Below are 24989 nucleotides of genomic sequence, written 5' to 3'. Positions count from 1 at the left end.
CTTTTAGCCCCCAGCAGCTCAGGGCAAGGTACAGGGCATCAAAATCAAGCAAGGTCCCTGCTTACAATTACCATCCAGTGATCTCTGCCGGAAAGTGCATGCATGCATGTAGCTGCCAGTGGGAAATGAATCAGGCTTTCCCTATGCCCTCTGTAGTCAAATAGCATGGCCTGCATTCACTGTCTGGGCTCAAGTGAGGATTGATTCCCTGATTGGCACTCCCAGCAAAAATTGATGCTCCCAGAGAGAATTGGTCTGAAAATTGTAGGCCTGAAGCATCTGATTTTCGGTCCATTTATGTGAATAAATAGAAAAGATTTGTTTTCCTGAGCAAGGCTTTCTGTGGGCTCCAACTTTAGCTGCAATCAGTCCTATGAAGAATGGGCATTTGGCCAAAGTCCCAGAGGGCTGCTAGTACCCATGGCAACTTGGCCTCAGCAGGCATCTGTGCCTTCAAAAAAAGAGGACAATTAAAAAGAAACACTTCTTACGCGCTGTAAAGTTTTTGTTATTCACTTATTGAAGAAAGCCCACAGTGCATTTCAGGAATACTCTTCAGGCTGCCATGCCTCTCCAAATATTCTCGTCAAAGGACAAATGCTCGACTAAACATCATGAACTGAGCTGGATATGTAAGATAAGAGCGCCCTCTGCTGCTCTCACTGTGCATTGTGAATTAAACGCATTTATATTGCTAATGTTTCGGGTCAATGGTGACCCTTCATTTGTTTCTCTTCATGGGCCCAAAACGTTGGCTCTATTTCTGTCCACGGAAGTCACCTGGCCTGCTGAGTATTTCCAGCACTTTCCAAGAGTTTGCATGAGATGCCACGACAGGTCAGGCTCAGTGGACCAGTTGGTCATTGACCGACCCTTTTCTCGAGGTTAGATGCTTGTATCCCAAGGAGCACTCTGGACAGGAGAAGCACACAAAGAGGGGCCTGAGGCTGTCTGCTTCAGACAGTGACAGTTACATGTGCCAAAGTAGGTGCGGGTACAGGATGGTCAAGTTGAAGCATAGGGAGGCCATGAGCCTGTCCAGGAGAGATGACACCCATTCATACATGGAGAAAATATTTCAAAAGACAATGGAGCCATGGAAAAAGATAATGGAGCACAGTGTAAGACAGGCAGCTGATTTACTGTGAGCCCATTTTTGGGTAATTGACGGATGTTATGCTCTTATAAAACTTCAGTATTGTGATTCTGCAACATTATTGAAAGTTCAAGTGTGGTGCTATCACCAGGATTTTTCAAGTAAATAGCAGGACTTTCTAATAATAAAGAGCTTTGTGTAAGTGCTTCCTTTACTGTTCACTTTCCTGTTTGTCAGCATCCTCCATTAGTGAAGTACACTGATGACTACTCTGCATTCTTTTGGTAGAATGTGCATCTTGCAATTCCAGTTATGTAATGAAGTAAGGCATCATTAACCTGATTATGATTTGCACGGACTAATCTCATGTTGAAATTTTGCCATAGTTTATCTGATTTTGGGTGCAGAATGAAGGATGCTGCCAACTCACTATGTACCCATTCCACACTAGCAGCATGGAGCAACTTCACCCCCGACCCCTGACCCCTGCATGATCTCTGTATACATCCTCAATGACATTTGTCCATTTAAAAAAGTGATTTTTTTTCCAAAACAGCTTCTGTCAGAAGAGTGAAAGACTGGAGGTTATGAAATAAATGTTTAACACAAAATTAGGATCAGTTCTACTGAACTCCTCTGTTCACATGGATCTGAGCTATATCATCCTTGGTTCAATCCATGCTCAGTGCTGGGTTATCCAATCCCAGTCATGGTATCAATATAGGACCAATAGATTCAATTAGAGTTAATGTCCCAGGATATGAAGGGGGGAAATGAGCCACAGTTCCTGAAGCTGATCTTTATCCAGTGGCTCCTGTTAATAAATGCGTATGTGAGCATCAGCTAAGAACAGGACTGGGTTCAGCTACAATGTCCCCTGCAGACATATAGTTTCCTTAAGCTCTCTAACTGCTTCTACATTGAAAAAGATCCACACTAGTGCCTCCAACATTTGGGCCACCCACAGTCAGCAGTAACCCCAAAAGAAAGTTGGTAGATTGGCTAAAGCTGCCCACCAAGATGGTCTTAGCTGCCCACCAAAGATGGTCTTATAGAAAACAGATCTTCCTAAATGCTGGCCCTAGCAAATTTGACAAGTTTACTATGGGATTGGCCTTAGGTCCACAAGACCCACACATACTAGCACCATACTATGTAAAAGGAGCAGAGTGGGGCCATGTTCTTTGGGAATTGAGCTGACTGACCCTCTGTCCTCTTCACTGTCAGATCAGACGGCTTGAAGGTACTGGGAATACTGTTCAGGGTATGCACCAAAAACTAGGAGGAGCATACGGCCATGGTCAAGGGGAAGCTGGGCATGTGGGAGTGATGGTTTCTGTCCATTGTGGCGAGGAACCTGGCCATCGGTTGCGAGCACTCTGGACATTGCTCTATGTGCTGCAGGTCTGGTCCACGCCTTCCTCCTGCACCATAGCAGTCACCCAAGCCATCTTCCACTTCTTCTGGAGATTGAAAATCGACCATATCCACAGGGACATGATGCACAGATCTCTAGATAAAGGGGAGAAAATGTACCCAACATCACCCTCATTGTAATGGTCACCTTTGTGTGTGGCTGTGTCAAGCTGTGTGTAGACGCTCAGTATGCAAACATCAAGTATCGGTGTGTGCTAAGGTCCTACGTGCCCTGGTGTTGTGAAGGATGGATCTGGCCATGTTGCCATGGAATGTTCCAGCAAGTTAGATCATCCAGCACCACCTGTCCCTCCTGGAGAAGTCTGTGCAGAAAAACTCCTTTGACCACAAGTCCATCAGGCAGTGGTCCATATGTAATGTCCTCGAGGCCCGAGGCCCTGCTGGAAAAGGAGATGGTGGATCCTGCCAGAAGGTTACCTGAGCAGACTGTAAAAGTCAGTTGGCAGAATGCTTCAAGGTCAGAGCTTTCGAACGAGCACCAATGCATAGCTTGGCTGGTGGAGAGTTGGGCCGGCTCCCTCACATCCCTCTTGCATGACCAGAGTGTCACCCACTTCGCACTCTGCCCTTGGCCGGCTGCAGCTGGGGAGAGGCCATCGTCCACCACCTTCTGGAACGTGCCTTTGGAAAGGAGGCCTGGAAAGAGATGCAGCTGTTTTTCTTGAGGTTCATCCCGAGCAGCTCCATAACGCAGGACTCTGTGCTCTTTGGGCTGCTCTCAGGGGTGCACACCAAGATAAACATCAACTGCTGCTGGAGGACCTTTAACACAGTGAGAGACACCCTTTGGTCCGTCCAAAACTTGTTGATTTTCCAGCGCAAAGAGCTGTTGATGACCAAATGTTGCAGACTGACACGTTCTAAGGTCCAGGGCTACATGCTGAGGAATGCGCTAAAGTTTGGGGCAGCTCAATGGCTTAATGTGGAAAGCAACAATCCAAGGTCCTGATGCCATAGTACGGGCTGGGAATCGTGTAAAACCCCTCGGACTTTATGCACCAGAGAACGGCTGATATAAATGTAAATGTATCCTGTAAATGCAACTTGAAGTTGTAGGTTTAGTGAGGGATCGCAGAGTGCCACACGCTGTATTGAAAGAAATTGAACTGTATTGTAATTTATGTGATGTCAAATTTGAACTGCTATGCAAAATTGAATGAATAAAACATATTTTTGGAGAAAAAAAATATTAAAGCACTTTCTCCTTAGGCTCGCACATGAAGAATGGTCACTTGGGCCGAATTGCAAACCATCAGAAGAGGAGATTATAAGATATTAATAAAGTTACCCCGCAGAACTGAATCAGTTCTGATTCTTGTCATTTAGCACCCTCTGCTGTTGGATGCACTGAACTGCCACTGAAAATTGTAGCTGCTTTATATCAACTCATGCCTCAGGGAAAAGAGCAGGGATTTTTAAAACCATCAAAGCATATAAACAAAGAACTAATGTTCTAAATATTTTTTTTTCCAAAATAGAAATGATTGCAATTGTTGCCCTGTGCTGAATTAGTCAGGGCTGAATGAAGGAGCTACAGTTGGTCTTAACATACTCAGTTTTGGAAGTGTGTGTGGGGTCGGGAGGGGCTTGGGAGAGGTGGGGAGGGGGGGGGGGGGCTGGCAGGTGGCATGGATTCTGCCAGCATTGGTACTCTGACCACTATCCAGTCACCCCTTCAGCCACTGTGTTTGTGGATGTCAGATGGGGGCAGAGCTGAAATAAGTACACAGGCTCCAGGATTGTAGGGTAGCTTTTCTAAATTAATGCTCCCTGGAGTGCATTTCAGAAATTTGTTTGCCACACCTGAGCCTATGTGTACAAATAGCAATTGTAGTTTAAATTTCTTGGCACTCTGTTTTAAGAAATGGCTGTAGCACCGTTTGGTGCAGGTACTTGTTTGAGGCCAATACCTGCAGTGCTGTTGATTGGAAAATGCTAACTTCACACAGTTGACGGCATTATTAGATATGACGGTATTAGTCTGCGTTAAGTCACGTGTTACAGAGACTGGCTATCCTGATTTGTTGTCAGTACTTGGAGCTCTCTTGCCAACCGTGTAAAATGCGTTAAGATGATTCCATCCATCAGCATGCTTAGGTCATGAAGCAAAATAGTAATGTGAGGCAGTTATGTATGGTGCAGTGTGTCATGTCCACGTCTACTCCCACCCTGTGCATCAAGCTTTTGAGATAGAAGACTTTTTTAAATACAGACTGTCTAGTGCCTCCACCTTCCTGTAGGTATGTTGCGAACTGAGTAACAAAATAGAAAGATAGGTTTCTGAACACGTTGGCAGAATTTAATATGCCCCCCACCCTGGCAGCAGGTTTGGAGGTGGGCATTTAATTGGGCAGGAGGGGGCGGAATGGGGACCCTGCCACCTTCCCGACTCCGCCCAGTTAAGTCCAGGGCGGGAAGGCTCATGGATGGCCTTCCCACCCAGATGCTAATTGAGGTCTTAAGTGGGCAATCAATGCCTGCTTAATGGCCTCATCGCTCCACTGCTGGTATGCAACCAGCGATGGGCAGGACAATCGGCATGTGGAGAGCCTGAAAAGCAAACTCTGACAGATTTGCATGAGGGCTTCCAAGAGGGGTTCCCTCGTGTAAAGGCACTCAGTGCCTGAGCAAGGGCCACAAGATGACCATAAGATGTAGGAGCAGAAGTAGGCCATTCGGCCCATCGAGTCTGGTCCGCCATTCAATGAGATCATGGCTAATCTGATGAGCCTCAATTCCATTTTCCTGCCTTTTCCCCATAACCCTTGATTCCCTTACTGATTCAAAATCTGTCTATCTCAGCCTTGAATATACTTAACGACCCAGCCTCTACAGCCCTCTGTGGTAAATAATTCCACAGATTGACTACCCTCTGAGAAAAGAAATTCTTCCTCATCTCTGTCTTAAATGGGTGACCCCTTACTCTGAGATTATGCCCTCTGGTCCTAGGCTCTCCCATAAGGGGGATCAACCTCTCAGCATCTACCCTGTCAAGCCCCCTAAGAATCTTATATGTTTCAATAAGGTCGCCTCTCATTCTTCTAAATTCCAATGAGTACAGGCCGAACTGACTCAACCTCTCCCCATAAGAAAATCCCTCCATATCCTGGGTAAACTTAGTGAACCTTCTCTGTACTGCCTCCAATGCCAGTATATGTTTCCTTAGATAAGGGGACCAAAACTGTTCACAGTATTCCAGTTGTGGTCTAACTAGTGCCTTGTATTGTTTTAGCAAGACATCCCTATTTTTATACTCCATTCCCTTTGAAATAAAAGTTTACATTCCATTTGCCTTCCCTATTACCTGCTGAACTTGTATGTTAGTTTTTTGTGATTCATGCACGAGGACCCCCAAATCCCTCTGTGCTACAGCTTTCTGCAGTCTTTCTCCATTTAAATAATATTCAGCTCCTCTATTCTTCCTGCCAAAGTGCATAACCTCACATTTTCCCACATTATATTCCATCTGTCAAGTTTTTGCCCACTCACTCAGTCTGTCTAAATCCCTCTGTAGACTCTTTGTGTCATCGTCACCACTTGGCTTCCCATCTATTTTTGTGTCATCCACAACCTTGGCAATAGTACATTCACTTCCCTCATCCAAGTCATTAATATTTATCATAAATAACTGTAGCCCCAGCACTGATCCCTATGGCACTCCAATAGTTACAGGTTGCCATCCTAAAAATACCCCTCTTAACCTAACTCTCTGTCAATCCTCTATCCATACTAATATACTACCCCCTGGGCTCTTATCTTATTAAGTAGCCTTATGTGCGGTACCTTATCGAATGCCTTATGGAAATCCAAATATATTACATCTATTGGTTCCTCTTTATCTATCCTGCTTGTCACCTCCTCAAAGAATTCTAATCAATTTGTCAGGTATGATTTCCCCTTCATGAAGCCATGCTGACTCTGCTTCATTATATTATGTATTTCTAAATGCTCTAACATTTTCCTAATGACAGATGTTAAGCTAACTAGCCTATAGTTACCTGCTTTTTGTCTCCCTCCCTTTTTGAATAAGGATGTTACATTGGCAGCTTTTCAATCCTCTGGGACCTTTCCAGAACCTAAGGATCCTTGGAAGATTACCACCAGTGCATCCGAAGTAAGTTTCCGTTTAGGTCTCTAGTCTTTTTTTTCTCTCTTTTTCTTAAAAATAGCTTGTTAAGTATAAGATCGATACTGGTATAAAAAATAACTACAATAAAGTGTAAAGGGCAAGAGATTCTTCAAGTATAAAGAGCAGGGATACTTAATTAATTAATTAATTAATTAAAATATGATAGTTATGGCAGGACAGGTGATGTGTTGCTGCTGCAGCATGTGGGTGCTGTTGGACACCAAGGTAATCCAGAGGGAACGCATCTGTAGCAAGTGTTTGCAGCTCGAGGAACTTTGGATCCCAGTTGAGGAGCTGGAGTCTGAGCTGCAGACAATGCGCCCCATCAGGGAGGTGGGAAGTTACCTGGACACGATGCTCCAGGAGACGGTCACACCTCTCAGATTAGATCATTCAAACTTGGTCGGTGATCAGAGACAGGAGGGTGTGAATGCAGGTGAGGGACCTGACATTGAGAAGTGGGAGGCCCGCTGAGACCCACAGGCCCTTCCTTCTGACACACCTTAATCCCTCAGCCAGCGTCCCCTCCCCTCGACCCCCATCCTGCCTTCACTCACCTGCGACCTCGGTCTCTTGTTGATCCTAGGCCTCTGCTGTGTGCACTACCGACAGCAGGCACCACTCCAGAGGCGTTGATGGACAATGGAGAGCTGTCGGCCTCTGATTGGCCAGCAGCTCTTGGCAGGCAGTATTTCCGCCCCCAGTTCCTAAATACAAACATACGAACAAGGAGCAGGAGTAGGCCATTCAGCCACGAGAGCCTGCTCTGCCATTTAATAAGATCATGGCTGATCTGATAATAACCTCAGATCTGCATCCCACCTACCCCCGATAACCTATCGCCCCCTTGCTTACCAAGAATCTACCCACATCTGCCTTAAAGATATTCAAATACTCTGCTTCCACCGCCTTTTCAGGAAGAGAGTTCCAAAGGCTCACAACCCCCTGAGAGAACAAATTTTGCATCATCTCCGTTTTAATTGGCTACCCCTTATTTTTAAACAGTGACCCCATAGTTCTGGATTCTCCCACAAGAGAAAAATCCTGGGAAAGGCCTAACACTGGCATTGATGGACACTTAATTCTGGAGGACCTTCCCCAGTAGAGTTTCTCCAGCCAGTGAGCGGGATCTCTGCCGCGTAGAATCAATGTTTTGCCAAATAAGTCACCAACTAATTGATGGAAGACAATGTCTAGACACAATAGGGGTAATTGTGACTTTAGTGTAGGTTTGGGATCAGCTGCCCATTAAATATTGCCCCTAATTTTTATTCCATTGACTTCAATGGAAATGGAAATAGGAAAAGTACAATTGGCATCTTATCCAATTTCAATGGTTTTACATAAACAATAGAAATCGAGAGGTTTACAATGGGTAGCTTGTCAAAAATCATCTATTTTACATTATTCATGGAAATCAGAAGAGGTGCATGTACAATAGGTGGTTTATCCAAAATCATCCATTTTATATTATTGGCCAAAGTCAAAATTACCGCCAATTGCTGCACACTCAAAAGCTCAAATAAGTATAAAAGCATCTTTAGAATGATGTGGAACAAACAGTGTCGCATTCTGCTACTGGGCCACTATCATTTTCCCGGCCAGGGTTTCTGCTTCTTTCTCATGGCAGATGCACTAGGGGCTTCACAAAGTTTAAAAATCATCAGCAAATATCAGAACACAGACACCACGAAGAACTCAAGCACTGACCAGGCTTCACCACAACCTGTCCAAATAGGTTACAAGGTGAGCTGTAACAGGGGTAGTTTTCCAAAGCCTCTGAATAGCATGAGGTTTGAGAAAATAATTGTGTAGAATTTACAATACAGAAACAGGCCATTTGGCCCAAAAAGTTTATCCCACTGGTTATTTGCCACACAAGTCTCTTCCCACTTTATCTCATCCCACATGTCAGCATAAACTTCTATTCCGTTCTCCATCATGTACTTAACTAGCATCCCCTGCTACATCTATGCTACTTGACTCAACAACTCCATGTGGTAGCAAGACCTATCTTATCCTCACGGCCCTTAGTTTGGGACTCCCCCATAAGCAGAAACATCTTCTCTGTATCAAAACCCTACATAATTTTAAAGACTTCTATCAGGTCACCTCTCAGTCTTCTCTTTCCTGGAGGAAAAAGTCCCAGCCTGTTCAATCTCTCCTGATAGCTGAAAGTTCTCAATTCTGGTATCATCCCCGTAATTCAGGAAAAGTAACAGAGGACAGCAAGACAGAGGGATCAGGAACTTTGGGGAATGTCTCAAAGGAAGTGCGAGCGGAAGTAGATTTAAAAGGAGATGAAGGGCTTAGTGGAGAGGAATTAAGCTGAAAGGGAAAGCCTATATGGAAAATAAATGAGGTCACCAGCCAAAATCAGCTAAACAAAGCAATTTCCAAGGAAAGGAAAGAGAGTGAAGCAAACCTAAGAAGAAGGGTTGCAGGTTGAAGTAAAATCAAAGAGGAGCCAAGGGATTGTTAAAAGTTAAACCAAAAAGGGGACAACGGGGCAGATACAAGAAAGAATCATTCAAGCAAAGTAAAACTAAGATGCAGACAATGGAGTGAGTTAGCTGTCATCTGTTCACAAATGCAGGAGACAGATAACGTATAGTGGTGAAGAGATTGCGCTTAAAAACAGAATAATGGGCCAAAGATTTCTCAATGTGCTTTATCATATTGATGCAGCTGCAAAAAAAATGTTAGTTCCGTTACTGACCTCTAGAGGGAGATACGCAGACATTTCCTGGAGAAACTGAAGAAGATAATTTTAACCCAGTTTACCCAATGGGAAACTGATCTGATCAGATCTGTCATCCAGGGCTGAATTTTGCCTTCATTGGGTGGGCGCTCCCGGGAGCATCAGTGAAACCGACCGCCGCCCGCGATCAGGCCCCAACCACGATTTCACACTGGCGGGCCGATTAAGGCCCACCCTGTGTGAAACGTGGCTCAACACTGACCGAGTGGGGGCGGGGGCCTGTTAACCGCCAGGTCCAATGGCGACCCGGCGGCCGATATAAAGAAGGCCCAGGAAGGCCCGGAAAGGTTGCCAGGGAAGGACGTATGGCTGCCATTTGGACGATGCATTTGAGTGCGGCAGCAAATGCCAGGCGGGAGGGCAGGTCGGGTGGGAACTCGGGCCTCCTGCTTTTCCGATGAGTGTCTCGCCGTCCTCCTGGAGGAAATGGCTGTCAGGCAGGACACCCTTGTCTCCAGAGATGGGAGGAGGAGGCCACCGCGCCTCATCAAGAGGGCATTGGAGGAGGTGGCAGCCCTGGTGAGCAGCCAAGACGTGGTGTGGCGCTCCTGGGTGAAGTGCCGGAAGCACCTCAATGACCTGCTGCGCTCAGGGAGGTTGAATACCATGTTGGCATGGGTCAGTGTGCAGAAGTCCCCCTGTGGACCTCAGGAGTGCTAGAGTCTGAGTGCCAACTGTCAACCTCACCTCACCAGAGCTGGCCAAGGGGGTGAGCCCTGGCTGCTTGGACTGAGTGCCTTGCAGCTCGAGGGCCACAGCTCGGATATGCCCTGCGAGGTGTTCCTCAGCTGTGGTTGGCCAGGCTGCAATGGCGCTGCAGATAGAGAGCGGACTAACCAATGCTCCTCTGTCCTTTCAGGAGAAGACAATCCATAACCAATCAGAGAGGCCACATACAGGCGGAGACCCGCCCAACCCGCTGCTGCTCACCAGGTTCGAGCAGAACGCCCTTGAGCTGGAGAGCCGGCACGTTCCACGTACAACCAGGCGTGGAGAGACAAGGGTGCCAGATGAAGGTAAGAGTGCAGTGCACAGAGATGAGACTCTCTGATTGTGCAACCATTCTAGTCTCTTCATTGATGGGAGCCTCGAACCTGGCGTCGCCATTGATCATTGAAAGATGAAGGCACCACGATGCAGATTCCCATTGTCTCACCAGGGTGCCTGGCATGCACAGTGACAGTGTGATGACTTTAACTAATGACATGTTCTCCTTCTCCCTTTTAGCTTCGCCAGCAGGCATCCCATTCATAGACCCAGAAGGGCCACTCCTGACACCAGAGGACCACCGGCCGTCACTGTCACCTGCGTCATATCCGCTGTCTGAAGCAGGCACCAGCGCAGATACCAGCACGATGGTGGGCATTAGTTCGGCGGCTAGAATGTTGGTGCACATTGGTGAGGGCACTTCTCACTCGCTTGAGGAGCAGGCGAAGGCAGAGAGTGCCCAGGGCGCCGGCAGTCAGAGGTCTGCTAGAGACCGGGACGATGCTTAGTCGAAGGCTGGTGATGAGCCTCTGGAGTCGTCCATTAGGCAGCAGATGTTGGATGTCCAGAGAGATTTGCGGGAGGATCTGCCAGAGATCCATGAGAGTCTGTGTGCCATGGTCTCTATGATGGAGGAGTCCATGCAGAGCATAAGCACTGTGTTGACCCTCATGGCCAAGTGCACTACCTCCTCCATTGAAAGAGTGGCGACTCTCATGGAGAAGCAGCTCCAGGGACAGAATCAGGGGCTCCTGGTGTTGCGCTTGGACCTGCAAGCCTTCACACAGGCAATGACCTCTAGTGGTCAGTGTCAGTGTGGGAGATGGATGAGGCACCCAGTATCCCAGCTAGATGCCCGTCCATCAATGGTGAGCAGGGAGGTCCAGAGCGACCTCGTGTTGGCGCATGAGCTGCTTGTTGTCTCTGCAGGCTCCTCTCAGGGTGCTCTGGATAACGGCAGCAGCTCCTCCATCCCTCTGCCATGGACCGTGGCATCTGATGAGGCTGCGGCAACTGGGGAGATGCCAGCCGTGGCGCTGGCCGCTCCCTCCCAAGCGGGGCCAGCACGGGCTCCACTGGCCAGAGGGCGGCCACAAAGGTTATCAAGGTCGACAAGACAGCAGAGTCAGCAGGCTGTCTCCAATACTGGTGTCAGCGAAGAGAGAGCACCAAGACATAGCACTTGCAAGCGTACGTTAAAGGTACCATGAGCAGAAGAGGGACAGATCACAGGTGATTTTATGTTCATTTATGTTTAGTTAATGAATGCTGGTCTGGGAATTAAGACCAGAGAGGTTGATGTAAATAGTCCATGCATGTCAAAATGATATAAATCTGGTTTTGTCATCATGGCCTGAGTATGCTCCACCTTTTTATTTCATTGGTGCAGGGTACACCAGTTTGTAATACTGGACGCACGTGGCTCTGCACTTTATTGCACAGGCACTGAGTGTCCTTTGTATTCAAATGAAAGGGTCCTTTCAGACATCCGGGATGGAGGAGAAAGTCATGGTATGTGTTTGAAGCTGATCATAGGTAGCCTAGCTGAAGGGGCCTTGGATCAAGGTGTCCCTGGTGTCCCTCCCTCCCTGGAGGTTACCAAGGTCTGGCTCCACACCCTCAACGTTCTCCTCATCAGTCTTCTCACCATTCTCCTCTTCTGACTCACTACTGGATTCATCCTCTGTGGCCTGTGGAGCTGCCTCAAGATCCTCTTTCTCCAGTGGGTCCCCTCCCCTTGCCAGTGCCAGATTGTGGAGAGTGCAGCATGCAACCATTATCACTGGCACCCGCTCTGGGGGGTATTGCAGCGCACTGGTGCCAGCGAGAGGGGGAGAACCTAGGCTGTGCTCCGACTATGTGGGTGGACATCCCATGCCAGTGACTCAGTGCCTTCAGTGCACCCTGAACGTTCCAGGCATCGGGAGCGCATCTTGAGAAGACCTATGGTCCTCTCTGCCACCGCCTTTGTGGAGCCAAGACTCATATTGTAACACTGCTCTGCCTCTGTTCTTGGATGGCGGAGAGGCGTCATGAGCCACCTCTTCAACGGATAGCTCTTATCACCCAGCAGTCATCCATCCAGCCGGGCTGGAGCACTGAAGAGCCTCGGCACCTGGGAGCGTCTGAGGATGTAGGCATCATGGGAGCTGCCTGGGTACCTTGCACAGACTTGCAGAATCAGCATCCTGTGATCACACACTATCTGCACGTTCATGGAGTGAAATCCTTCCTGTTGATGAAGGCACTGGGCTCACCCGCTGGTGCCTTGATGGCCACATGTGATGCGGTTCCCCCCCCGGACGCAGGGGAAGCCAGCAATCACTGCAAAGCATCTGGCTTGTTCAGCCTGGCTGGCTAATACAAGTGTTCACCTCTGCTTTCTGAGTCACATTGAGCACATTTATTTCTGTCACTGGATCTATCTCCACTGGCACTTAGTGGATAGGAATGAGTGGCACTACCTGCCATGATGTGCTTGGAAAGTCTAGGGTGTGACCTGTCCTCCAGTTCTACACTTATGGAAAGTAAGGAAGGAGACATGGTGAGAAGTTCCATCTTGTACCTTGTTCCTCAGTGAATTCATTGGAGGAAGCAACTGGGTGAATGAGTGTATAGGGTGGGGATGAAAAGGAAAATAAGAAATGATTCTATGCCTCAATTTTAGAGGAGCAGGGGGTCAACTTCACCAAACTCCAAATCCTCTGTGCCAAACGGTCCAAATGATATCACTTGATAAGAAGTGAAAGGGCTTGTTCACTGTCAGGAATGGTTGTCAGACTATATGTGCTGCCTTCTCCTGCAAGGACAAAAATAAAGATCAGAGAACCATACTGTTTGGAGGATATGGAGAGCTAAATGTGGCCTTTGTACAAGAAATGCGAAATGTGATTGCATGAATATGCATCATGCAGCTACATTGGCAAGGATGGAAAAGTAGGGAGATTGCCAGTGAAGCCAGATTTAACGGTAACTTTGGGGTGTGCCCCTCATAAAATAGTCATGTAGGATAAGCACAATAATAAATGAAAAACAATGTTAGGAGAATGCAAGAGTGCACTGTCCTCTGCATACTCTGAGATTTTAATTAGCAAATGGTACTTTGATCAACTTCAGATAACCAACTGAGGTCTCTAAAAGTCTTGCACATTAAGACCATGAGAGTTATTGTCGATGTCAACATGGATTGCTACACTTTTCGTACACTTTGTACCGTACATTTTGTACCACTCTTCCATTGGATGTGTAGATTTGGGTGCCAAAAATACCCGTTCTCTTGAGACACAATTTCTCCAACAGGATCTGAGTGTTTGGCATCTGGTAGTCTCTATGCTGCTCCTTCAGCCTGTTCCACCTTCTTTACAACTGCAATGTACATTGGACTGAATTTTACCAGCCTCCAGGTGGCGGAATGAGAGGAGCTGGTAAGATCGTGGGGAGCCACAGATCAGCTACCTAATGTGATCCCACAGTCAAGCCATTTTACTGACAGCAGGACCAGAAGTGGACATGATGCCCACCCCAAGGAGGCGGCAGCCAAAGGCCCAGCTAAAACGAGGTGGCCTCCCAGCAGCAGCCCAGGGGGAAAGTTTCGTGACACAGAGAGGAGGCTGCCCGCCAGCTGTTAAATTGCCTCAGCAATTTCCCCAGGGGGATTTCGCCTCAAGCACTTGGCTCTGTAATTTTTGAAAAGTTTATTTTTACCCACCTGCTGTAGGCCCCAGGTCTCCTGCCTGCCTGCCTCAACAGCGACCACTGCTCCCATGTGGCAGGGCCCTTCAGGTCTCAGCCAGCCAGAGGACAATGGCCAAGGTCATCCGAGGCTGTGGGGCAGCAAGGTCAGCAGCCTGCATCCTGGAAGCGTGGTGGGGGGAGGCTGCACACAGAAGAAACTTAAGAAGAGCACCTATCTGCACTCAGGGTTCACGGGTTGTTATTTTTTTGGTTTATTAAGTTTTGAAAATATATTTTAACATCATTAAATTTCTTATATGGTGAGGCCTGAGTTCTGCTTGCATTGCTTCGGAGAGCCATTTGGACTTCAGGAGCACGCCTCGCTCCGTCGAAGTGTTTGATGGGAGGGAGCACACTGCAAGAGGTTGAGACATTCCCCAAGGCACTCTAACTGGGATCAGTGAATGGTGAGCCTAATGAAGGAGGCAGCAGCAGGGCTGCAGATTTCTGGTACTTCCTTGGGGATTGCATGGATCTATCAGTAAGAATCGTGTGAGCTGCCCCTGTATTGCAGCATCCCAAATATCCCTTGCTCATATCTTATGTGGTCCCTGGGATCCGCACATGCAATCCTTTGCCTGGTCATCATCATCCTCCATCTCCTCAACGTCGGAGGAAGCATCAAGCTTAACAATATCGTCAATCCCTCTGTAGCACCAATTTGTGTGTGGCACAGCATACTACAATGATACAGGAAAGCCTTGCTAGAGCATACTATAAGGCTCCACCAGATCCAGCTAGGCAACTGAACTACATCTTCAGAAGCCCTATGGCCTACTCGATGATAGCTTGAGCTGTGCAGTGGTAGGTGTGGTATCACTTCTCTGCTATAATGCAAAGGTCCTTCACAGGTCATATCTTCAATGTGTAGCTCTTGTCACCCTAGTAACCATCCTTGAAGATGCCCAGGGAGGCTGATAAAGTCTGGCACCAGGAACTGCCTTATGTAGACATTGTGACTGCTTCCTGGAAACTGTACACACATTTGGAGGAAGTGGTTGTGGAGATCACAGACAAACCAGTTGTACATTGAATGAGTGGAAGCCCTTTGTGTTGATGAAGTCTGTTGCCTGGTCACTGGAAGCCTTGTTGGTCACGTGTGCAGTTGCTAACCTGCACCTGGGGGAATCCTGCAATGGCCCTGAATCCTATAGTCCCCTCTGCCTGATTGTCCAGATTGGTGTGAAAACGCAGGTACTGGCTGGCCCTCTGGATCATGGCATTGGTGACAATCTTGATGCAGCAATGAGTGGCAGACTGGGAGATCTGATACCTATCTCCAGGGAACTCTGGAATTATCTGAGGCACAGACATTCAGCGCCACTGTGACTTTCAAGGAAACTGGCATTGGGTGCCCACAACTTCCCATGGGGCTTAGTTTGTCGTCCATCATGGCAGATAGCTCTGTGACGGTCTCCCTGGAGAGGGATAGTTTTCGGCGACACTGCTTCTCTGATATATGTAGGAAGCTGAAACAAAGTCTGTAGACCCTCTCTGATGGACAACCTCTTCTCCTCACAACAGGCTAGTGGTGTTGCCCAATGCACCCTTCTCCTCTGTTCCCCACCCCACTGAGGCTGGCATCCCTCCTGCCCCTCTGGTTGCTCCTGCCCTGCTGCCTGTTGTTGCAGCTCTCTCCCTCTCTGCTGCTCATTCTCACTGAAGGAGTTGAAATCTGAGTAAATGAGGCCCAGGGCCTGTAGATTCACTCAGTGTCCAGGGCCCCCTTCTACCCCTTCATCTACCCATGAGTGCCAGCATCATTATGCTGCTCTAGCGGTATGCCCCCACAGCACTGGCATCTTTTACCCTCCTCCCCACCGTCTCGGCCAATCTCCATGTTTTGCCATTCTCCCTGCCAAGGCTCACCAATGCTCTACTGGCTGCTATTTACAGCCAGAACTGAACTCCCGATTGCTCATCACCTCCTTATACAGCACAGCTCTGAAGCCCCATGGTTTACATGCGGGCCTGGAAAAAACCAAAAGCCTTCAGAAAATTAAAGCCTTTTCAATAAGCTTAATTACCTGACCGTCTCAAGGAAGCGCGAGGTCCTCTTGCCATGCCAGCCGCCCTTTGCAATGCCCACCTTTGGCGTGAAGAAGTTGGGCTTCCTCCCTGACATCTTCCAACCCAATATTCTGGACTCCTCCCACCTCCTGGGTTCACCTCCAATGGGCCAGGAAAATTCAGCCTGTTAACTCTGTTTCCCTCTCCGCAGGTGCTGACTGCTATGCTAAGTATTTCCAGCATTTCCTGTTTTTGGTTCCAGATTTCCAGCATCCACAGTATTTTGCTTTTGCTACACATACTGAAGCTCCCCCATTTCATGAGAAAGAGCCAGACTATCAAAGTGTTCACTGTGGTCTACCTCCAGTCAAATTGGCAGATGCCCCGACACCCGGGTCGAAAAATTTCCCCATTGAAAATGTTGGCAGACTATTGGAGCATCACACTCACATTGGAATCTGCCCTCAGCTAGCCACATATGTGCACTTTTCAGCAGAAATTAGTGGATAGCAGGTAGGAGCAGGAACCCTGGCTGATTCTTTTCCTCCCACCCGGCCCTATGAGGTGTTGGAACACCACCTGAAAGTTCCCCTCCAAAACACACATATCCTGACTTGGAAATAAAGGTTGTACCTTTACTGTTACTGGGTCAAAGTCCTGAACTCCCTTCCTAGCAGCACGGTGGGTGTGACTATACCAGATGGACTGCAGCAGTTCAGGAAGGCAGCTCGCCACCATCTTCTCAAGGGCAGTTAGGGATAGGCAATAAAATCTGGCCTTGCACATCCTATAAATGAATTTTAAAAAAACAAATCCGTGACAAAAATGAGCTAATAATAGAAAATATTGTTTGTGTGTTAAGCTAAAAGTAATTTAGAAATGTCAAGTTGTGCTTAAAAGGCTTACTTTGATTTACTGCGATTAGACTGGTGAGTCACACAAGCAAAGCATTGCTGCTTTATTAGGAAGGTTCTGGCCCTTCTCTGTTCCAGAATGAGATGCTCTGAATAATCTTTCCATCATGCTGGATGCTGCATAGAGATTTCACATCTCTGTTTTGTACTGGAAATTCTGATCTTCGTATGGGTGTGTGGAAATTTCCAAACAGGACATCAAAAGTTTGCTTTTTTATATAAAAAAAAGACCCTCATAGGGACAGGTGGGAGGAAAAGAATCAGCCTGGGTTCCTGCTCCTACCTGCTATCCACTAATTTCTGCTGATAAGTGCACATATGTGGCTAGCTGAGGGCAGATTCCAATGTGAGTGTGATGCTCCAATAGTCTGCCAACATTTTCAATGGGGAAATTTTTCGACCCGGGTTTCGGGTCATCTGCCAATTTGTTTGGAGGTAGACCACAGTGAACACTTTGATAGTCTGGCTCTTTCTCATGAAATGGGGGAGCTTCACTATGTGTAGCAAAAGCAAAATACTGTGGATGCTGGAAATCTGGAGCCAAAAACAGGAAATGTTGGAAATACTCAGCATATCAGTCAGCACCTGTGGAGAGAGAAACAGAGTTAACGGGCTGAATTTTCCTGGCCCATTTTTCTTCTAGGTGGTTGAGGTTGCAGGAGTGGGAGGTGCTGTTAAAGAAGCCAAGTGCATTGCTGCAGTGCATTTTACACACTGCAGCCAAGGTGTGTGGGGTCTTAGAGGGAGTGCATGTTTAAAGTGGCAGATGCAATGCTGATCAAGGCTGCTTGGTCCTGGATGGTGTCGAGCTTCTTGAGTATTGTTGGAGCAGCACTTTTTTTTATTCATGCATGGGATGTGGACTTTGCTGGCTGGGCCAGTATTTATTGCCCATCCCTAGTTGCCCTTGAGAAGGTGGTGGTGAGCTGCTTCCTAGAACCACTGCAGATTATGTGGTGTAGGTACACCCACAGTGCTATCCAAGCAAGTGGAGAGTATTCCATCATTCTCCTGACTTGTGCATTGTAGATGGTGGAAAGGCTTTAGGGAGTCAGGAGGTGAATCACTCATTGCAGAATACCCAGCCTCTGACCTTACTGTTGTAGCCACAGAATTTGTTTGGCTAGTCCAGACCTATCAACCCCAGCCTATCTCTTTCGTCATCCCGGGACCCCTAGCTTTGTTTGCCCTACTTTTCCCTCTCTTGGGAATGCATCTGAACTATGCCCAACCATCTCCACTTTAAAGGCAGTCCATTGTTCTGTTTCAGTTTTGCCTGCTAATTTTTGATTTCCGATATGCCTTAGCCCTACTTCATTATTTAGCCCGTGTTTATGCCGGTGTGGTGTTCTCTAATCCAACAATAAACCAATGTTATGAACTCTGGCTGAGTTAGATACCCAATTTTGTGCCTGGTTGTGATGTTCATCCACTCCCACTAGCAACTGGGTTGAAGCAATTCCAACTTACCTAGAGAAAAAAACTTTTACCTTCCAGCCTTCCAGTTTGAGTTGGATCCAATTCAGATCCAATAGGTGAAGCGAAGTGAGCTGGCCAATAATCTTAAATATCATTTGAGTAACGTTTCATTGTTTTCTCACAGCCTAATACTACATCGAACTGAAAATGTTTTTAAAATCTACTTAGCAGTTAAACATCAGAAGTTAATATAAAATGAATGTAAAAATGTCTTAATACTGCTTGCATTGAACAAGATTTGCTGATTAAGCCTACCCTCCTAAAGCTATTACAGATCTAGATATGCAAAAATCTGTAATATAAACTGCGATGTCAAAGTTTCCCCTCCCATGAAGACACGTTTAGAGGCAAGGAACGTATTATATGGACTGAGAATACATTTCGTATATTTTTGTAAACCTATTTTTAAGACTGTCGCAATTTTTTCTTTTGCAAAAATATAAAATTTAACTGTTAACATTAAAATATTAGAAATTAATAATACTGATAATTCTGCAATTAAATTCCGGGGTTTAAAACATTTGCTCTAAAATGTTATTTACCGGTGTGTTAAATTGCAGTACCAGCACTGCTGCATCTTTTTTTTTGAATAGCTGCCGTTTTTGCTGCTGGGTTGTTTTCAAAATAAATTTTCCCCCAAAAAACAAAGAGGGTTTGAATATTTTTGTTTTAAGAGTAATTAAGGACTTTGGGAATTTCCGCTTCTGGTTGCCTATAAAACATGTGCTCCAGGTGAGGCTCGAACTCACAACCTCGGCATTGCTCACTTTGTACTGTCATATAAGTACCGCGCGCTAACCGATTGCGCCACTGGAGCTCTGACATCAACGGCCGAGAAATGTCCCATCTACCCTCGGCCCGGAGGGAGGCGGCAGCAGCTTCACCCTCGCCTGCCTTTCCAGCCGGCCTTCATTGCCACCGCTACCCCCCGGACTGCTTGCGCTCGGCCACCCCCCGGCACCCAGCCTCTCTGCTCCCGACCCCCGCTGACAATCAGTGCCGGACCTCCCTCCCCCACCACCTTCCACCGCGGCCTCTTCTCTCACTCTCGGCCCGCTGGGCTCTAGGCCTTTGTGGACGGCGGGGGCCCGGGAGGGCGGAGGATTCCCTAAAACTTTACGGCCTCTCCCTGACATGTCGGGCGGTTTTTTTTTTCTCTCTATCAAAATACAGGGCTCGACCGGACTCGCGAACGGGGAAACCGGGAGGACGGAGACCCGCCATGTTTCAGCGATGTTGGGGGGGGGTGAAGGAGAGGGATCTATACGGTCTGTATAGGAGATAGAGAGACTATCTCATGGAGAGTCGGACAGATGGTGAGGGAGATAGTCTGAGTGATAGGAGAGGTGGTCTACACCGGGGAGGATACGGCACTGTCTCCTCTAGCTTGCTTTTGAAGCCCCCCGCCCCAGGTTGTATGTTTCTGGGTGGGAGTGCGAGATTTCATAAGACATCGCAGCAGAAGTAGGCCATTCGGCCCATCGAGTCTGCTCTGCCATTCAATGAGATCATGGCTGATCTGATGATCCTCAACTCCACTTTTCCCCATTACCCTTGATTCCCTTACTGATTCAAAATCTGTCCATCTCAGCCTTGAATAAACTTAACGACCCAGCCTCTACAGCGCTCTGCGGTAAAGAATTCTATAGATTCACCACCGTTTGAGAGATGAAATTCTTCCTCATCTGTCTTAAACGGGTGACCTCTTGCTCTGAGATTATGCCCTCTGGTCTTAGACTTTCCCACAGGGGGAAACAACCTCTCAGCATCTACCCTATCAAGCCCCCTAAGAATTTTGTGTGTTTCAATAAGGTCGCCTCTCATTCTTCTAAACTCCAATGAGTACAGGCCCAACTGACTCAACCTCTCCTCATAAGAAAATCCCTCCATACCTGGGATCAACCTAGTGAACCTTCTCTGGACTGCCTCCAATGCCAGTACATCTTTCTTTAGATAAGGGGACCAAAACTGTTCACTATTCTAGGTGTAATCTAACTGGTGCCTTGCATAGTTTTAGCAAGACTTCCCTATTTTTATACTCTATTCCCTTTGAAATAAAGGCCAACATTCCATTTGCCTTCCCTATTACCTGTTGAACTTGTATGCTAGCTTTTTGTGATACATGCACGAGGACCCCCAAATCCCTCTGTGCTGCAGCTTTCTGCAGTCTTTCTCTATTTAAATAATATTCAGCTCCTCTATTCTGCCAAAGTGCAAAGCCTCACATTTTCCCACATTATATTCCATCTGCCAAGTTTCTGCCCACTCACTTAACCCATCTAAATTCCTCTGTAGACTCTTTGTGTCATCCTCACCACTTGGCTTCCCACCTATTTTTGTGTCAATGGCAAACTTGGCGATAGTACATTCGCTTCCCTTATCCAAATCATTAATATATATTGTAAATAATTGATCCCTGTGGCACTCCACTAATTACAGGTTACCATCCTGAAAATGCCCCCCTTATCCCAACGCTCTGCTATTAGTTAGCCAATCCTCTATCCATGCTAATATACTACCCCCAACACCATGGGCTCTTATTAATTTATGAAGCTGGCAGGCCTGTTGACAATGGGGCCTGCAATATCTTGAGAGAGCAAACAGGATATTTCAACATAGAAAGATTTACAGCACAGAAGGAAGTCATTTAGTCCATCATGCTCATGCTGGCCAAGTAATATCTAGTCTCAAGTAATACCTAATCTCTTTTTGTTTGGGATTTCTAGCATCTGCAGTGTTTTGCTTTTGTGCTTATATCTTTCCTCATCCCACTTTCCATATAGCTCTTGGTCTGTGGTCCTGTGGTACATTTTAAAATGTGATGATACTTTTTGCCTCTGACCATCCTTTCAGGCGGTGAGTTCCAGACCCCGACCACCCTCTGGGAGCAAAAATTACTTTTCAACTCCGCATGCCATTCTCATTCATAGCAACCATCATTCAATATGAATATATGATTATACAGGACATGTACAAGGAGTGCCAGACAGAGTAAGAGGCAGCGTGGGGAGAGTGAGAGTTTTGGACAGGGTAACCAATTCATCCTGTATTTTAAGCGATTGTCCCTTATTTTGACTGACCATCTTTTGTCCTGTATTTCTAGGACAACCTGTGGGAGATAGCCTGAGTCTCCTTTTGCCTTTGCCTCTACTTTTTCTTGTGCACACTCTGGCCATAGGCTATGAGGGGGAGGTATGGCCATCGGCCCCAGCCTCCCCACCCCAGTGTTGGTATGGTCACCAACACCCTCTGCGTGCTCTTATCATCACCAGCACCCCACCACCAGTCAGTGTCCTTCAGCAGCATGGGATAAATTTCATCTGGACCTGGTGATTTATCAACTTTCAAGTATGTTGAACACCTTCATAGTTCTCCCCTCACTAATTTTATCCCATCCAATATTTCAAGATCCTCCCCCTTAACTACAATATCTGTTTTATTCCTCTTTTGTGAAAATACGTGCAACACTGGGGTACTTAGGAGATGCTTTCAGACATACCTTATACCTCAAGAGATGTAGTGCTTCACGTTATACATTTTGTAAACAGTGAATGTAACAATAAGATAAAAGCAAAAAACTGCGGATGCTGGAAATCCAAAACAAAAACAGAAACAGAAATACCTGGAAAAACTCAGCAGGTCTGGCAGCATCGGCGGAGGAGAGCACAGTTGACGTTTCGAGTCCTCATGACCCTTCAACAGAACAGAATGTAATAATAAGATGTCTTTTTAAATTCATGCATGACATGTGGGCTTCGCTGGCTAGGCCAGCATTTCTTGCCCATCCCTAATCGCCCTTGAGAAGGTGGTGGTGAGCTGCCTTCTTAAACCACTGTCATCCACGTGGTGTGGGTACACCCACAGTAAGTTGTTAGGGAGGGAGTTCCAGGACTTTGACCCAGCAATAGTGAAGGAATGGTGATATATTTTCAAGTCAGGATGGTGTGTGTCTTGGAGGGGAACTTCCAGGTGGTGGTGTTCCCATGTATCTGCTGCCTTTGTCCTTTGAGATGGTAGCGGTCGTGAGTTTGGAAGGTACTGCCTAAGGAGCCTTGGTGAGTTTCTGCAGTGTATCTTGTAGATGGTTCACACTACTGGCACTGTTCGTTGGTGGTGGACGGAGTGAATGTTTGTGGAAGCAGTGCCAATCAAGTGGGCTGCTTTGTCCTGGATGGTGTCAAGCTTCTTGAGTGTTGTTGGAGCTGCACTCATCCAGGCAAGTGGAGAGTATTCCATCACACTCACGACTTGTGCCTTGTAGATGATGGACAGGCTTTGGGGCATCCAGAGGTGAGTTACTCGCCACATTATTCCTAGCCTCTGACCTGCTCTTGTAGCCACAGTGTTTATATGGATAGTCCAGTTCAGTTTCTGGTCAATAGTAACCCCCAGGATGTTGATAGTGGGGGATTCAGCGATGGTACAGCCATTGAATGTCAAGGGGTGATTCTTAGATTCTCTCTTGTTGGAGATGGTCATTGCCTGGCCCTTGGGGCGCAAGTGTCTATGATACTATCCTGATAGCTCTTTTATTTAGGATCACAGCCAGACATAGCTTCAGTTGTTTTAAAAGGTCGTAGTCCAATTTTAAAATTTTAGGAAGTAGCCACGTTGAGATATATTTCATAAGAATATAGTTTGAGGTCTTAGCTCTGTTACAAAGGATATACTTGCATTGGGAGAAGTTCAGAGAAGGTTCATTAGGCTGATTCCTGGGATGAAGGGGTTGTCTTATGAAAAAAAGTTGAGCAGGTGGATCTACACTCGTTGGAGTTTAGAAGAATGAGAGATGGGATAGAATTTCCCATCCTGCCATCAGTGGGTTTTGAGGCAGGCAGGAGTAGATAATTTGGAGCGAGGCCAAAGATCGGATTCCCGCTGGCGGGAAATCAGTTCGGAATTTTGCCCTCACCACGTTCATGGCGGATCGGGTTACCTGCTAATCCACGTCGGGAACACTATTTGCATGCATTACCATGTCATGAATGCTGATTAAAAATGCTTCTCACCAGAACCACGTTCCCCCTCCCAATTTCATGCCACGCCAGCAGGAAATTAGATCGGCCTAAATCACGTTTGGAAGTAAGTGTTGTGCAGTTGTCCATCCTCACTTCGCTCATGACTTCAAGGTAAGTGCAACATTCAAAGCCTACCTGCTGCAGCATTGCTCTGAGTTCTCACTAATGCCTGTGAGACGCTACACTGGTGGGGATGTAGGGCTGGTCTGCTCATCGGCTTCCTCCGTACTCCGGGAGGTTGCGTTCTGTGGAGCTCAGGCAGGGCTGCACTATGAGACAAAGACCAGCATTGCGATTGTCGGGAAGGGTGGGGTGGGGGGGAGGAGGGTTGAAGTGGTGTTGAGGGGGAAGGATGACAGAGACAAGGTGGTCAATGGTGGGCTTTTGGTGAAGGGGGATGGAGTAGTGGGGCCATGCGGGACAATGGGCAAAGGTGGGGTTGGAGAGGCAGAGAGACAATGCCAAGCAGAGGGGAGACCAAGGGTGGGGAAGCTGGAGCTCAATATGAAAGACTAGAATGCAGTCACAGAAGGGGGTGGATAGGAATCGAACTGTATGGAGGGGTGCAAGCAGACTCCGGAATACGAGAGGAAGGGGGTTTGTGTTAGTGCGGCACGAGAGGGATGGGTTGCACAGAGACTCATAGATTTAGGAGAATGGAAAGACTTGCACATGAGGGACAAGTTGCACTGAGACTCATGGAGGGGCTGGGGGAGGGAGACTGTGTTGTCATCAGTAAAGAAGGAACGCGGGAACTCATTGAAGAACAGTCACAGTCCCTGGTCTGGGGCCAAGAGGTTGGGTGAGAGATTAAAGGTAGTCCTGGGCTCTGTGGACCTCATAGTCAGGGTGAGATTAAAGACCGTCCTTGGACTTTGTGTACCTTATAGTCAGGATGAGATCAAAGGCAATCCTGAGGCTTCGTAGGCTATGCTATAGGGCTATGCATGGCACACCTGTCTTAGTCCTACTCCAGAGAGGGGCAAGGGCTGTATGCTCAATTGGGAGAAGGACAGCTTGGTATACAGTGTGTGGACATGGCCTTACAGTAAGTGGCCATGGGCTTGTCTGGCTTGGTACTGGACTGTAGGTGGGATGGTCAGGCAGGCATCTGCAACATATAAGTGGGGAATACATAATAAAGAGGGGTGTATTCGAAGCTCTGCTGGCCAGTCGGGGTGGGGGGGCGGTGGGGGGCGCGGGGTGTGTCTCCTCTGTACATTATCGTGCACACAGCCTGGAGATGGGAAGGAGTGAGGTCCACATTGGGGCATGGGGACATCAACAGCGATGGGTTCAGGTGGGAGGGCAGGAATGTCCACCACAATTACAATGGGATCCAAGATTACTGGGGAAGGATGGAGAATAACCAGAGGGAGCTTTACCTGCACATCATGGAGTTCCAGGAAAATTGGAGGGATCC

The 24989-nt window shown here is 47.3% G+C and overlaps 1 non-coding gene across 1 annotated transcript; it reads right to left on the bottom strand.

The window, feature by feature from the left end:
- Nucleotides 1-19272: 19272 nt before the first annotated feature.
- trnai-uau (transfer RNA isoleucine (anticodon UAU)) lies at nt 19273-19365 on the bottom strand. Its single transcript is given in 2 exon segments — nt 19273-19308; nt 19328-19365. It is a non-coding gene; the product is annotated as a tRNA-Ile (tRNA).
- Nucleotides 19366-24989: the final 5624 nt, after the last annotated feature.

Source organism: Cetorhinus maximus, chromosome 14 (assembly GCF_964194155.1).
Source record: "Cetorhinus maximus chromosome 14, sCetMax3.hap1.1, whole genome shotgun sequence".
In the NCBI taxonomy this organism is placed as follows: Eukaryota; Metazoa; Chordata; class Chondrichthyes; order Lamniformes; family Cetorhinidae; genus Cetorhinus; species Cetorhinus maximus.
Note: the sequence above shows the minus strand (reverse complement) of the source record. Positions and strands in the feature narration are given on the sequence as shown.